The sequence below is a fragment of the Uloborus diversus genome, chromosome 6 (assembly GCF_026930045.1).
Source record: "Uloborus diversus isolate 005 chromosome 6, Udiv.v.3.1, whole genome shotgun sequence".
Taxonomy (NCBI): Eukaryota; Metazoa; Arthropoda; class Arachnida; order Araneae; family Uloboridae; genus Uloborus; species Uloborus diversus.
In genome coordinates this window covers 147,382,255-147,396,214 of record NC_072736.1, presented here as the reverse complement: position 1 = coordinate 147,396,214, position 13,960 = coordinate 147,382,255, and positions in this window count along the sequence as shown.

The following is a 13,960-nucleotide window of genomic DNA, read 5'->3' as shown; positions in this document are numbered from 1 at the left end:
CTCTTCCACGTTATGATAATTGCTAGTAAAAATTTTCTTAAAATTGGAATAGAAAAAGAACAAAATCGAATTTTCGAAAATCGCTTCGAGGTGCACACACCATGCTACAAACTAACTTTGTGCCAAATTTCATGAAAATCGGCCGAACGATCTAGGCATGCGCGTCACAGAGATCGAGATATCCAGACAGACTTTCAACTTTATTATTAGTAAAGATTTTACTGAATGCTGCAAATTTCAAAAGTAATTTAGAGTGTAAAAAGAGCTTTCATTTTTACGCATACGGTGTTATAAACAAGAAAAACGTGAGATTGAGCCATATTGTTACCACTTCAAGTTTGTGGAGTTCTGTCGAGACGCAGTCTCAGAAATAAATTGCTAATTTGCGAGGATTCTTCAATCGTGATACAAATTTCGTCATTTACGACTATTTTTTCCTTCCTGGACCAGATCCTGATGCTCAAACCACACGATGTCAGTTTGACGAAAAGTGTAATCGGAGCATCTTTCACGAAGACAGTTCGTCAAATAAGGCGAAAATTTCGTGAGAATTGGGAGGGCATCATGCAAGAGGGAAATTCCTTTACGAAGGTCTCTTCCCTCAATCGCTCTTTGCACCAAGGATGATAGTGAACTGAAGTAAAATTTTTTGAAGAGAGTGACATTTTTGGAAGCTAAAGCTCAACCCCCTCCCGTCTTCACCGACATAAAAACTCTTCAAATATGCATAAGAAAATCACTGAAAAAAATATTTATTTATTTTATATTTTTTTTAAATATTTTTTTGTTTGAAGAATGCTGTTAGCTTAAAATTTTCGGAAAAGGTGAACCAAAACTTCCGGATCACAAACTCCCCTGTTGCCACACAGCACTTTTATCCTTTTTATCCTACCTATTAGCATAAGTTCTTATTATTCAATAAAAATAATAATAATAAAAATAATAAAGGTAGCAACTGTCATAAATCATTTGCCGTATTCGAAATATAAGGTCTTGAAGAAGGGAGAGATTTTAAGAGAAGTCGCCAAATTTATCTAAAAAATTCTTAAACCGTCGCTGTAGCTTCGGTATCTCTTAAAGATATCGAATATCTGATCAGTTTCCAGAAATTTCCATTTCTTGCTAAATTTGACGACTTTTTTTTTTTTTTTTTTTTTTCAATGTCGCCCGAATTTAGAGACCTTGTATTCCTCGATAACGGGAGACGAGGGCGAATGATTTACGCGTCAAAAAACATGTTTCGCTATGCTCTTTCAATTGATACTTATTCAAAAAGAAATTTCATTATTACACTAACGGATGGTTTAACGGTTAAAATCACGTGGCCGTGCTAGCGTAGAGTCCCTTGCCACAACACATTGTACCAGTTAGCAACATTCAAATTACTGACTCTAAAAACACGAGCTTATTAGGTTTCAGGATTACGTTCAAAACAGCTGTTGCATATCAGACGCAGACATTCGCGTTGCAGCATGTTTATGACGTAATCAACGGGAAATATAACAATGTGTCCGAGACAAGTTGTTTTTTCTGCATCGGGACTGCTGTAGCAGAAAAACAACTTTTACGGTATTCATTTGTACGTGATAATTAGCGTCAGTGGCGGAGCATGAGCGGGCACTCGTACACTGAGATTCAAAACGGTTTCATTTCAGTATGGGTCTCTTAAAATAAACTCTGATTCACATGCTAATGCGTAAATTTTTCATTCATATTTTTTTTCCTTTTCAAAAAGGAATAACAATAAGTTGAGCTAGGTTTGTTAATCTGCATAGGTAAAGCTTGACCAAACATATCGTTGTGAGGGAGGGATCTTGTCATTTGAGGGATGCAGGAGCACCCCCACCCCTTCCCCCGAAGGTTTGGATAAATGCAATTCGCTTATGTATATGATGCATTTTTGATTTTTTTTTTTTTTAATTTTCGATTTTTTCGTGTATTGTCCCTTTCAACACCCCTGAAAAAATATAAATGACAGGCTGTGGAAGTGGGGCCACATATAACTCAAGTATCAGAAGGGAGAAAATTTTTATACTCGTACATGTGTACACTAAGGTTATGACTTTAAAATGCTTTGCTTTTTTTTTTTGTAAAACACTATTGTTGACGTAAAATCTGAAAAAAAAAAAAAAAAAAACTTTCTCGCACCAATTTTTTTGAAGTTAATTGTATTAAATGCGGTGCTGTAGCTTGTAGCAGAAGGGTGCAATTGAGTCTAGTAAAATTTTCTGAAGACAGTATGAAATTTCCGGAAACTATGAGGAAGCTTTAATCCCCCCCCCCCCAGTAAAAACTCTTCAAATATGCATGCAGAAATCATAGGGGGGGGGGATTTAAAAGTCTTTTTTTTTGAGAAATCACAATAGGGCTGTTTCCAAAATTACAAAAGTATTTTTTTCTGAAAGAGCATGCTTAAAAACATAGGATCTAGCCATTTTTTAAATGATTTGTTTCAGTTATTTTTTTTTTTAATTACTTAAATCAGTGCGCTTTTATTGTTTAAACTTCTGCCGATGACATCACAAATGATAAAATGCCATTCAGTGTTGCCATTCACAAAGCAAAATATTTGATTCTCATCTTTACTCACGTGTATTGGCAACGACAGAAGGAGGGGCAGGCTTGGGGGAACAGGAGCCATTTCTAGAAACAACAACTCCAATGAATAGGGTCCTGTCGCAACTCGTGACTACGAAACACATAATTTGAATTCAAAATTTCAGATTTCAAATTAATTTACTTTTTTTTTAAATTTTATATTTTTGTTCTTGTTTTTGAATGTGTAATCAGCTCAAAATTTTCGGAAACAGCAACCGAAAATTTTCGGAATTTTCTGAAATTACGGTTTACAAACACCCCTGTTGTAGCAACTAAAAAAGTAGAATGCATAATAGAATAGTTTTGTTAGTACTAAAATGGCTGGTAAAATGTTGATAGTTTTGGAAAAAAAACATTTGAAATTATGTGGGAGAATTTGATAACCCAGAGAAGGAATTTCCCATCTCCTGTCCTCCAAGACACTTGAGAAATCGTAAAGCCTTGGCGGCGATATTCATGATCTATGAAATTCCAGGATTGTACCACGGGAAAAAGAATTCCAGATACAGATGCAAAAACCTTAAAATTTTGAACAATAAGAAATGAACTTGGAATTTAGGGGAACATTGGGACTTTTGAGAGTTAATAAAACTCCATCTTTTTACAAGTTGATATTACTCCAGTTATATAATGATTTAAAGCTTTCTTCAAAAGGTATTATTTCTAAAAACTCTTGTATGCTCTCGGTAACAAGATGTTATTTAGCTAAAATTGAACAATAGCTGAAAATACATTGGTAAAGAAGCTCTTTTTCATTAAAACATAATTCAAATTTGTGGTTAGTATCCGAAAAAAGTATATAGTCAATGTTGTTCATATATTGAATATTATTATGAATGTTATGAGATATTTTTGGCAAGATGATAATCTTGAACTATTGAAAACTGTTAATCAAAAAAGGTTTCTTTTTTAAAAAATTAAGATTTTTTCCCAACATTTTTTTTATTATTAAAATACCTTCGTTATAAAAAGACATGTTTTGTTCTTTTCTTCTCTTCAGTAAGAAAGAATATTTTTAAAAACATTCACACAACTCAGAATCCTGGGATGGACAGGAGCCTTGCCCAGCTTTCGCCAGGGTTTTCTAAGGTGAATAATTAGTAACAATAACGACAGATTTTGAGATACAGGGTTTGTATAAAAAGTAACCAGACTGAAATTAGAAAACATATTTATTGGCAAAATTTCTACACTTTTTCTCTATAAATCTTCGAAGTAGTTCCCATGGAAGTCGATAACCCTTTGGTACCAGATTTCCCAGTCCCTGAACGCCCCCTGGAAGTCGGGCAACCAGTAAAGCTTCTAGAGCCCTCGTCGTAGCGAGTTGAACAGCTTCCAGAGTCCCGAACCGCGTCCCCTTTAGTACTCTCTTGATCTTGGGGAATATGAAGAAGTCCAGTGGTGCCGTATCCGGCACACGACGCTCCTTTTGCTCGTCCGTCAGGTGTTTTGGCACCAGCTTTGCATAGATCTTCCTCGTGCCCAGATCGTTCTTAACAATGTCGTGAACGGTCATATTATCGATCCTGACCTCTTCTGCAATTGCTCGGATGCTCAGATGACGGTCAGTGTTCAACACACCACGCACTTTTTGCACATTTGGGTCCGTGTGATTGGTTGATGGACGTCCGGCGCGCTGTTCGTCGTGGACGTCATCGCGGTCCTCTCGGAAATTCTTATGCCACTGGAAGACTTGAGTTTTGGATAAAGCTTCCTCACCGTAAACCTCATTGATCATTTGAAGAGTTTCCGTCGGCGTTTTCTTGAGTTTGACACAAAATTTGATGTTAACACGTTGCTCGATGGTACACTCTATTTTCACTCCGACGAGATCATTCAACACGCACTGCTCTCTCGCACGATGCTAAAACCCTCCAAGCGTTTGGAGGCAACTGACTCGGGTCCGCTCCCCTTCCCTCGATCCCCCACCACCACTAGAGCACCAACAACCGGTTTACAAACGTTTTACCTGGGCGTCACAAACTCAGTCCGGTTACTTTTTATACAAACACTATATTTCAAGCATTTTTTCCTTTTTTTTTTCGAATTTTGGTACAAGAACGTCATAAATAAAACGCATTTTTTTAAACAGGGGCGTAGCTAAGGGGGGGGGGGTTGAGGACACCCCCCCCCCCGAAACGTTAGTCTCAAAAAAAGGGAAAAAGAAGAGAGAAAAGAAAGAAAAAAAAGAAGAAAAAAAAAATCGAAACGATTTTTTTTCTGAGTAACAAAGGTCGAAAATTCACTTCGCTCCCCCCCCCCCCAATGCCATTGAAAATCTGCTCCATGTGTGACCCTCAAGCATAAAGACGCCTCCCTCTGCTGCGGCAATTTTTTTATAATTGAGTGAAATTTGACACTTCGCTTTAGAAATGAGATTGATTTATTAAATCCACGTATATGCAGCCTTTCTTTGTCATAGATTCTGCAAATTGTTAAATATGTTTAATTTTATGAGCCGTACATTCTAAGTGAAAGTTGTTGCATAATGAAGCGAGCAAAACCGATAACAAGCTTTTTTAAACCCAAAGAAAAAAATTAAAATGACGAAAAGGATTGCTGTAAAAAGAGAAAGTTATCTGAAGAAAACGAAGTACAGTCTGCAAAGCAGCATTAGTCCCATCGGACCCTTCTGAAGGTAATTTTATTTTAATTCAAAAGAAAAACTGCATAGCATTACATGAATAAAATGTTTAAAAACGAAATGAATCTAGATTATTTCTATTAGCTTGGTTCGCATTAAAAAGTAGAAAATAAAAAAGACTTCTGTTTATAATACACGAAAATTGCTGTTGCTCTCCCAAATAGATATTTATGTAAATTCTAAAGCAGCTAATAAAATTAAAAATAAAGACTTGAGAGGAGAACAGATGGTATGCATTTGAGCGAATAACTTTCTACCGCCTATATTTCTTCCCTAACTTTTTTCATTCAAATTTTATTAGCTGCTTTAGAATTAGCATAAATGTAAATACATAAAAAGCAACATATAAATATAACGATATGAAAAGCAATTTCATTTTTTGCGGGTTATAATTCAAGAAGTCTTTTTTTATTTCATTTCATACTTTTAGTGCAAACCAAGTTAGTAAAAATAGTCTTTATAGTCTGACCTCGGATGAGATTGAAAGTCAAACATCCAGTTTACAGGCGGAAATGGAAGTATCTATTAGTTTTCAGGGTTGCCAACTTTTGTAGATGTGTGTTAGCCTCTAAATAAGCAGTCACACTGAAATGAACGGAACACGCTCATCAGATTTTTGATTTTCCCCCTGATTTGGATAGACTGGTTTTGACAAGACCGTTGCTAGAAAATTTCACTTTAAATTAAATGGAGGGAAAAGAAAAAAAAAGTTGAATTTTCCATAACATTAAAAAAAAATCTTTGCTTTTGTTTTGTTTGACACAAGTATTGGAATTGGGGCACTCCATTCCAAGGTATGTAAGATTCACCTCCCTCTTATTTTTTTTTAATACTAAAAAAATGTACACACACACATATATATATATATATATATATGTATATATATATATATATATATATAAAAGAAGTAACCCCCCCCCCCCCCGAAAGTCGGGTCTAGCTACGCCTCTGTTTATAAAACTTACTTTCTACACTTAATCTTCTTGAAACAGAGAAAAAAACATAATAATTTATTGGAAAATTCCTTATGCAAGAGAAATAGTTCAATCAGCGGCTTTATAAATATTTTTCTTCGTGATATCTTACTTTTAAACTGTAAATCACTCTCCTGAAAAATCACTTTTTTGGAGATTATGACGTAGCTGAAAGGAGTGAGTGAAATGTCAACTTTCCCAACAAAGCAAATAAAATTACGTTTACCAAATTGAATCAAAATCTACTTTATGCTTTCTCCAATTAATTTAAAAGTTACATTCTGATTTTTTTTTTTTTTTTTTTTGCATAAAAATTTAATTTATCTTTCTTAGAAATTTACCAAGGAAACAATTTATAAATTAACCCAGTAAAGATTGTACATTCCTGCAATTTTTCAAGCCAAACATCTTTATTTTTCTATTTATAGATATTCGATACATCATCCGACATCTGTAAATCAAAAGAGGCTCGATGACGGCTTTGATTTTAACACTTAAATTCATTTACATTCTGTTTTCATGCATCGAAACATTATATTTTCAGCAAATTTTTTGCTTGCTTGTGCCCGCATTTAGGAAACATAAGTTCATAATACAGTGGCCACGCAAGGTTTTTGCTACGATCGCATTTTTCGCAAAATGCGAAAACACTATCTCAATTGCGAAAGTAAAGCAAAGCACTTTCGCTTTTTTGCTCAATTAAAAAATAAGTTAATTTAAAAAAAAGGAAACTTATAATCCAAGACGGGAAGCAAGCATGACGATAGTCAACTTAATCTTTAAATCTGCGCAAAGATGCTTAAATTACAATCAAGTTCAATACTTTGTCTTATCCAGCATTATGTCCCCTCAAAAACTGCATTATTAGGAGGAGGAGAGTGCAATTTTCTAAAAACCAAACATATGTTTTCTTAATAATAAGCATAATCCAAGACTTTTATTTTATGTTAAAAAAAATGCTGCTGTACTTATTGCTTTAAAGATATCATAGAAGAAATTTTCAATTATTTTCAACTGGAGATGAAACACAGAGGCATTTAGAAAGATATGAGAATGTAAACATTTTTTAGCATTTTGCTAAAACTTTTCCCTTAATTTTAGCTTTTATGCTAAAGAACTTTTGGACCCAGCTTAAACCCTGGGCCACCGCTTATATAAATCACGTTTGTTCTAAACAGTTTTGATTCCATAAAGCGGCTGATTCAATGAAGCGGCTAGTTCAATAAAGCTGGATTTTCTTCTGGTTTTGACGATTTGATTTATTAAAGCGGTTGATTCAATTAACCGGCGTCCACTGTATCAGAACAATGTTGTAAAAACAAAGTAAACAGACTTGCCAACTTTTGAATATGGACAAGTAAAACTTTTACATGAACACTTCTATTTCAGCCAATCGAAAGTTTGCTTGAAGCAAATTAAGAATGCAAAAAAATGAGAGCGATGTATATGACTGCAAAGGGTTGAAACTGCTTAAATATTTAATAATTAAATTAACTGATAGATTGCTAAAACCTAAAGAAAAGCTACAAATGATGGCAGGGGGGAGATCTTGATTTTAAGTAACTACATTTCTGCAAAAAATCCTTCTGAAAAAATTTTACTATCAAAATTCCTTGATTTCAATATTCTATCACCGTCCTTAACCCCCCCCCTTTTTTTTACTTTCAAAAATCATTATAAATTTAAGATAAACACTGAATTGAAGTTTTCGAGTGGGTCCTCCCATACAGGCAGAACATATGCATAAAATAATTAAAACTAATGGCAAACATAAAATTAGAAGAAAATAATTAGGAATAAAACAAAAACAGACGAGTTTTACAGAGACAGATGCAGTTAGATTTTGGAAAAAAAAAAACATCAAAACTAATGCATTAATACGGTTTAAATGCATAAATTTTTCACGTAATATACATAAAAGTTTGAAAATAGGAATGAGGATTGGTTTTTCATTTATTTTCACGAACTTCTTAAAAACCTGTCAGAAAAATAAAGTACAATACTTACAATATTTTTCAAGGATCCATTAAAAAATCAAGCATTTTTTTAGGTGCCCCTAATTAATTGGAAAAATAAAACAAGGACTTCCAAGGAACCAGAAAACCCTGTCATCATGTTACAGTCAACTCTAAATGATATTTATTTGAAATAGGAACAGATTAAAATCAAGCTCTTTTATTAAAAAATTAGTGGTCAGAAATAATAAAAAACAAACTGTACAAATGAATTGCAGCATGAGGTTCCCAAAGTTGGTGCTGCGACACCTTTGGGTAAGAGAAAGATGAAGCCAGTGGCTGTTTCAAGGGGATGGTCATGGGGGTCATGACATCACCCCCCCCCCCCTCCCTGAACCGTTGAGAATACTACCCGTCCACATTGTGTTCAAACACTTCATGAATTAAATGTAAGATTTTCATTAGTCATTTAAATTATTAAATATTTTTAAAAGTACATATTTGAAATATTACTTCTCTTCATTGCCTATGAAAGTTATTTGTGACATTTATGTCCTATTACCTGCCTTATCGCTGGTCGATTTGGTGCTTTTTATCGACACCTAAACAGTTTTAGAAATTTTTCGTACCCATCAAAGTATTTTCGTTTATGGGAGGGGGGGCATTCTTCGGTGTGAATCCCCCTAAAATGGTAGTACCCGGCCCTGGATAAAGGGTACTGTAAACAGTGTCGTAGCTACACCTTCTGCCGCCCGGGGCAGTTCCTCAATTTTCCGCCCTTTTGAAAAGAAATAGCTAATACATTATAGAGTCAAAAGTATTTGAAGTAAAAATAAGAACTTAATTAAAAAGAAAGAGAATTTATTTTATTTCTTCATATTTTTCTTTCAGAAGGAAAAAAAAGAGTTCAGAGCCTCACCGAAAAGTTTCAAAAGTTAAGTCAAAATTTGCAATTTTAGTAACACTAATAGAAAAGAAGCTTACAGCTCCCTCGAGATTAATTTTGAAAAAAAAAATCATTTTTAGGCTTTCTTTGGTGCCATTAGGGGGAAGTGGGATTTTTCAAGAAAATTTTCCAAAATGGAGTCAAAAAAGCAATTTAGGATATCTTTGGATTTTTGAAGAGATTGGGGAAGATTCTGGGGCGCTGTTCGGAAAGTTTTTTGACTAGACTGTGAAAAACACAAATGTGTAGGCTGTATTTAGTGGTGTAAGGGTTTCAAACTGGATTTTCTTCCCGAAATATTTTCCATAGAAAACTCAATTTTTGGCAATCTTTGATGACGCTAAGGAGAGTAGGGAACTTCCGAAGAGCTCTCTGAAAGTTTTTCGATGCCGAAGTTTCAAAACCGCAATTGTAGGCTATCTTTAGTGGGCATTAGGGAGTAGCTGAATGTTTCTGAAAATGTTGGAAAGTAGATTATACTCTTCCTGCTCCCCTGGAAACGTTTTGAAAATGACATCTTAAAAACGCGATTTTAACTGTTGTTTGACAGACAACGTTATGAGAGAGAGGTCAGACGGGGGTTTCCCACCCGAAATCTTTCTCGAAAAAAAAATTGTTGTTCATTTTCATCTCTTCATCATTGAGGGGGGAAAAAAGGCTTCGTGGACTTCCTTACAAAATTTCTAAAAGCAAAATCTTGAGCCAGCTTGTGACTTTAGGTGACTGCGTGGACATTTGTAGCCTCTTCCTTAGAATTTTTCTGAAACTGAAGTTTAAAAAACCCACCTTTATGCGATTTTTGAAGATATTAGATGAGATAGGGTTTTTAAAGTTTGAAGTTGATGTCCTAAACACACATTTTACACTATCTTTAAACACGTTACAGGAAGGGTCAGGTCTGTCAGAATTCGACTGCTCTGAGAAATTTGTTGATACTGAAGTTTTAAACGGAAATGAAATGTTTTGAGATTAAAGGCCTGAAACTGCATTTTCAGGCTGTTCGGTGACGTTAATGGATAGGAAGGTTCGGTTGCTTTTCCTGGAAAATGTGACATTTATTGAGGCTTTAACAACACAATTTTAAGCTGTCTTCATTTTTATTATATGGGAAGGGGTCAGAATTCGCCGGCCTGAAAGCACATTTTAAAGCTATCTTTAGAAACGTTAGACCAAGAAGGGGTGTGGAGAGATAAAATTGAAAATGGAGCCTCAAAAAATGCTGTTCTATCCTATGTTTGGCCAAGTTAAGACTCCCTTTTGGATCCGTGCTTGAGCGAATCACTTAATGTTGACAAACCCAGAAGTTGCCGCCCAGGTTACGAGCAATACTTACTAAGATCCGGTACTGCTATATTACCAAATTTGGATGATTCTCTTCTTTACTGATAGAGGACAGTAAGATAAAGAAGCCCTATGCATTCGTTCAACAATACTGTAATTTATGAGAAGGAAAGGTTGTGCATCAAAATCATTACTTTTGACGCAAATGTAAAAGGCTTTGCCTCGACATTTTATTGATTAAAAACTTTTCATTATAATGAATGACTAAATGTGAAACTCATGGTTTAAAGGAATATTGCTGATATAAAACAGTAATATTAACAGCAAATAATATTTGAATTGTGAATAAGTTCTTTTATAAAGTGTACATAAAATTCATTCTGCCTGGACTTTTCTCCTCTTATTCTTACTGTCATTTTCCTTTAAAAAAATAGTTTTTTTTTTTTTTTAAATAAGGTGGTTTTCAAGGAACTTTCTGAACATTAAGTGGCAGATTAATCATATAACGAAAGGTTATGAAATTTATTGCTTCCTCCCTATAGTAAGTCTTTAGAGTGAAAAAAAAAAACCCTTAGGTCCCTTGATTTTACACTGCAGCTTCCCTCAGTCTGTATGTTCAGACGAAGGGAGAGAAAAAAAAAGAATGGTAATGAGATATCCACAAGAAAAACATGTTTTTTTATTAGTGTAATTTTATTATCATAGTCCTACAAAAACTTTACAATTCAAAGAACCTTCTTTTTTTCTGATTGGGATATCACATTGAATTTTTTCACATCAATAGTGTGAAATTGCCGCCCCCCAAAAAGTGCCGCCCGGGGCGGACAGTCCCCTCCCCCCTCCCTAGCTACGCCACTGACTGTAAACACCCTATGGTTAAATGCATATCCATAAAAGAGATGAACTAGGATGCCGTGAGAAAATTCTAATTCTTCAAAGGATCCCCACTTAACAGTAAAATTTCTAGTAAGTTCCTATTTGAGTACACAAAAAAAAAGGAAATCAAAACCAGTTAGAGCAATTTCTGTAGTATACTTTATAAATGATCTATTTTTTAATTAGATATAATATTAAAGATTTAAAAAAAATCCTAAAGATTTACTTTTTAATTGCCAACAAAAAACTGTTGAAAAACTGTTACAACAGAGTTTTGCTTTTACTTTTCAATCATTGCCGAAAACAAAAATTAATAGTTGGAATTAAAATTTACTGCAAATGTTAGGGGAAGGAATGAGGCTGTCGAACTTCCTTCAGTGATTTTTCAAAACTGAAGTTCCAAAAGCTCAATTTTCGAGGCTGTTTGATGCTAGGTAAAAGAGGGTTTGGGGCTCTCCCCTGGAAAAATTTCAAAATTGGAAGTCTCAGAAATGCAAGTGTTGGCCCTCTTTGATGACATTAGAAGGTATTCCAAACTTTGTCTGGGACTTTTTTGGAATTAAAGTTTCAAAAACACAATTTTAGAGGATATTTGGTGACGTTTTAGTGTGGAAGTTTGGGAGCTTTCTGTCGGACATTTTCAAAATGAAGTCTTAAAAACGCAACTGTTGGCCACCTTTGATGACATAAGATAAAGGGATGGGATACTTACTAAAGAGATGAGAAATTATTCGAAATTAAAGCTCCAAAAAACGCATTTTTAGACGATCTGTGATGTGAGTCAAAAGAAAGGCGGAAATCAGGGACTCTTCTTGGAAATTTTTCCAAGAATTAAAAGTACTAAAACACAATTTCAAAATACTTTAGGTGACCTAAAAGGAAATGATCTCCATTTCCTTTTAATTGGTTCAAATTCAAATGTTGTGAGAAACTCTTCTTCAGTTTTAAGTTCAAAAAAAGTTTGACTGTCTTGGTTTTCCACACAACAAACAAGCGCACATATATGTGCGCTTTCTGGATCCACTCTTGGTACGAGTAATATACTTACTACCAAACGGCACGACCTTGAGGGTCACAGATCTGAATGAAATTCAGGATTTAGGTCAGTTTGCACTAGATATGAACCCAGGTAAAGCGGTTTGACTGCATAGGCCCTAGTTCAGCTGTAACGGGGGTCCAAAGTTGTTATTTTAGTCCGGAAAATCAATGGTTTTTCCACTGAAATTTAACTTTTTTTTTGCGCTTTTCTTGCATTTGCATTACAGTAAGAGCCAATTAAATGCATTCACATAAATCTCCCCCCCCCTCCCCCCTCGTTGTACTGACAAGAGACGCCAAATGTCATGGGTGCAAGTTTGGTGATGTGTCCAAGACGGAAAACATTTTCAGCTCCCCCCCCCCAAGCATGCGTGCTTAAGGAAAAAATGAAAAAGGGGTTCCTTGAAACCCCGAAACACGTGTATTCTGAAATCTGTGTATTTGTGCTAAACAACGTTGGATATTTCCTGTTATTCCTCGGCACAAAGGTATTTATTTATTGCTTAACATGAACCTAGTTTAAAAGGTAATATTTAAAGCGTTTTGATATCGTAATTCCAAAAACCTAACAGTCGCCAATAACGGAGGTCTGGGGGCTCTCCCCCAGCATTTTTTTTAAATTGAAGTCCAAAAAAACGCAATACTAGGCCATTTTGGTAAAGTTCCCTTACCTATATACAATACTTATGACCGTCTAAAAGTTTTAAAACTAATTTCTGAAACTTTTTTGAAACAAGTTTCCTACTCCCTTCCACCTTAAATCCTCCAAAGATGGCCCAAAACAGAGCTCTTAAAATTTCAGAAACTAAAACATTTCGGGCTGGGCGGCGGAATACCCGCACCCCCCACCCCTTGTGTTTACTGAAAGCAGTGTAAGTTTGTGTTTAAGATTTATTTTTCATTGAAAAAGCAACTCCCCTCCCAACATCGCCCAAGACAACCCAAAGTTTTAAGACTTCAATTTCGAAAATGTTTCGAGAAAGACCCCCGAATTTCCTAACTCTTAACTCACTCAAAAATAGCCGAAATAGCATTGCACTACTTCAGCATGGAGAAATTTTCAATGCCCCCCCCCCCCGAACTCCATTAAGTCATTTAAGTATAGACTCAACTTCCTTAAGTCATTTAAGTACAGCCTCAAATTGTTTTTAATACATCAGCTACAAAAACATTGTCAGATTAGAACACCAAAAACCATTTCTCATAAATTCACCAATGATTGCCTAAATTAGTGTTTTTAAGACTCCAGTTTTCCGTTTTTTTTTTGTTTTTTTTTACCTCCTCCTCCCCATTTTTACATCATTAAAACAGCCTAATCATTTTTAACTTAATTTTTAATAGTTTCCAAAGGAGAAAATCCGAACCACTCCTAGCGTAAAAAAGGCTTTCAATTCAGTTTATCGATATTTTATTCTAGAGCCCTTGAGTACCCCCCCCCCCCCCACCTTAGATTGTCCAAAATATAAACGTTTTAAGACCACAGTATCGTGGGTTAATTTGCGGACTTACCCTTACTTATTGCAAGAGCAGCGTTTTTTTCGCAAACTCGTTCTGCCGTTATTTTCTTCCCCCCCCCCCCCCCCCCATGATTTCCATTCTAGCGAGTGTTAGATTGAAAGACAGTAGAATTTAGTGATTCCTCAAATTT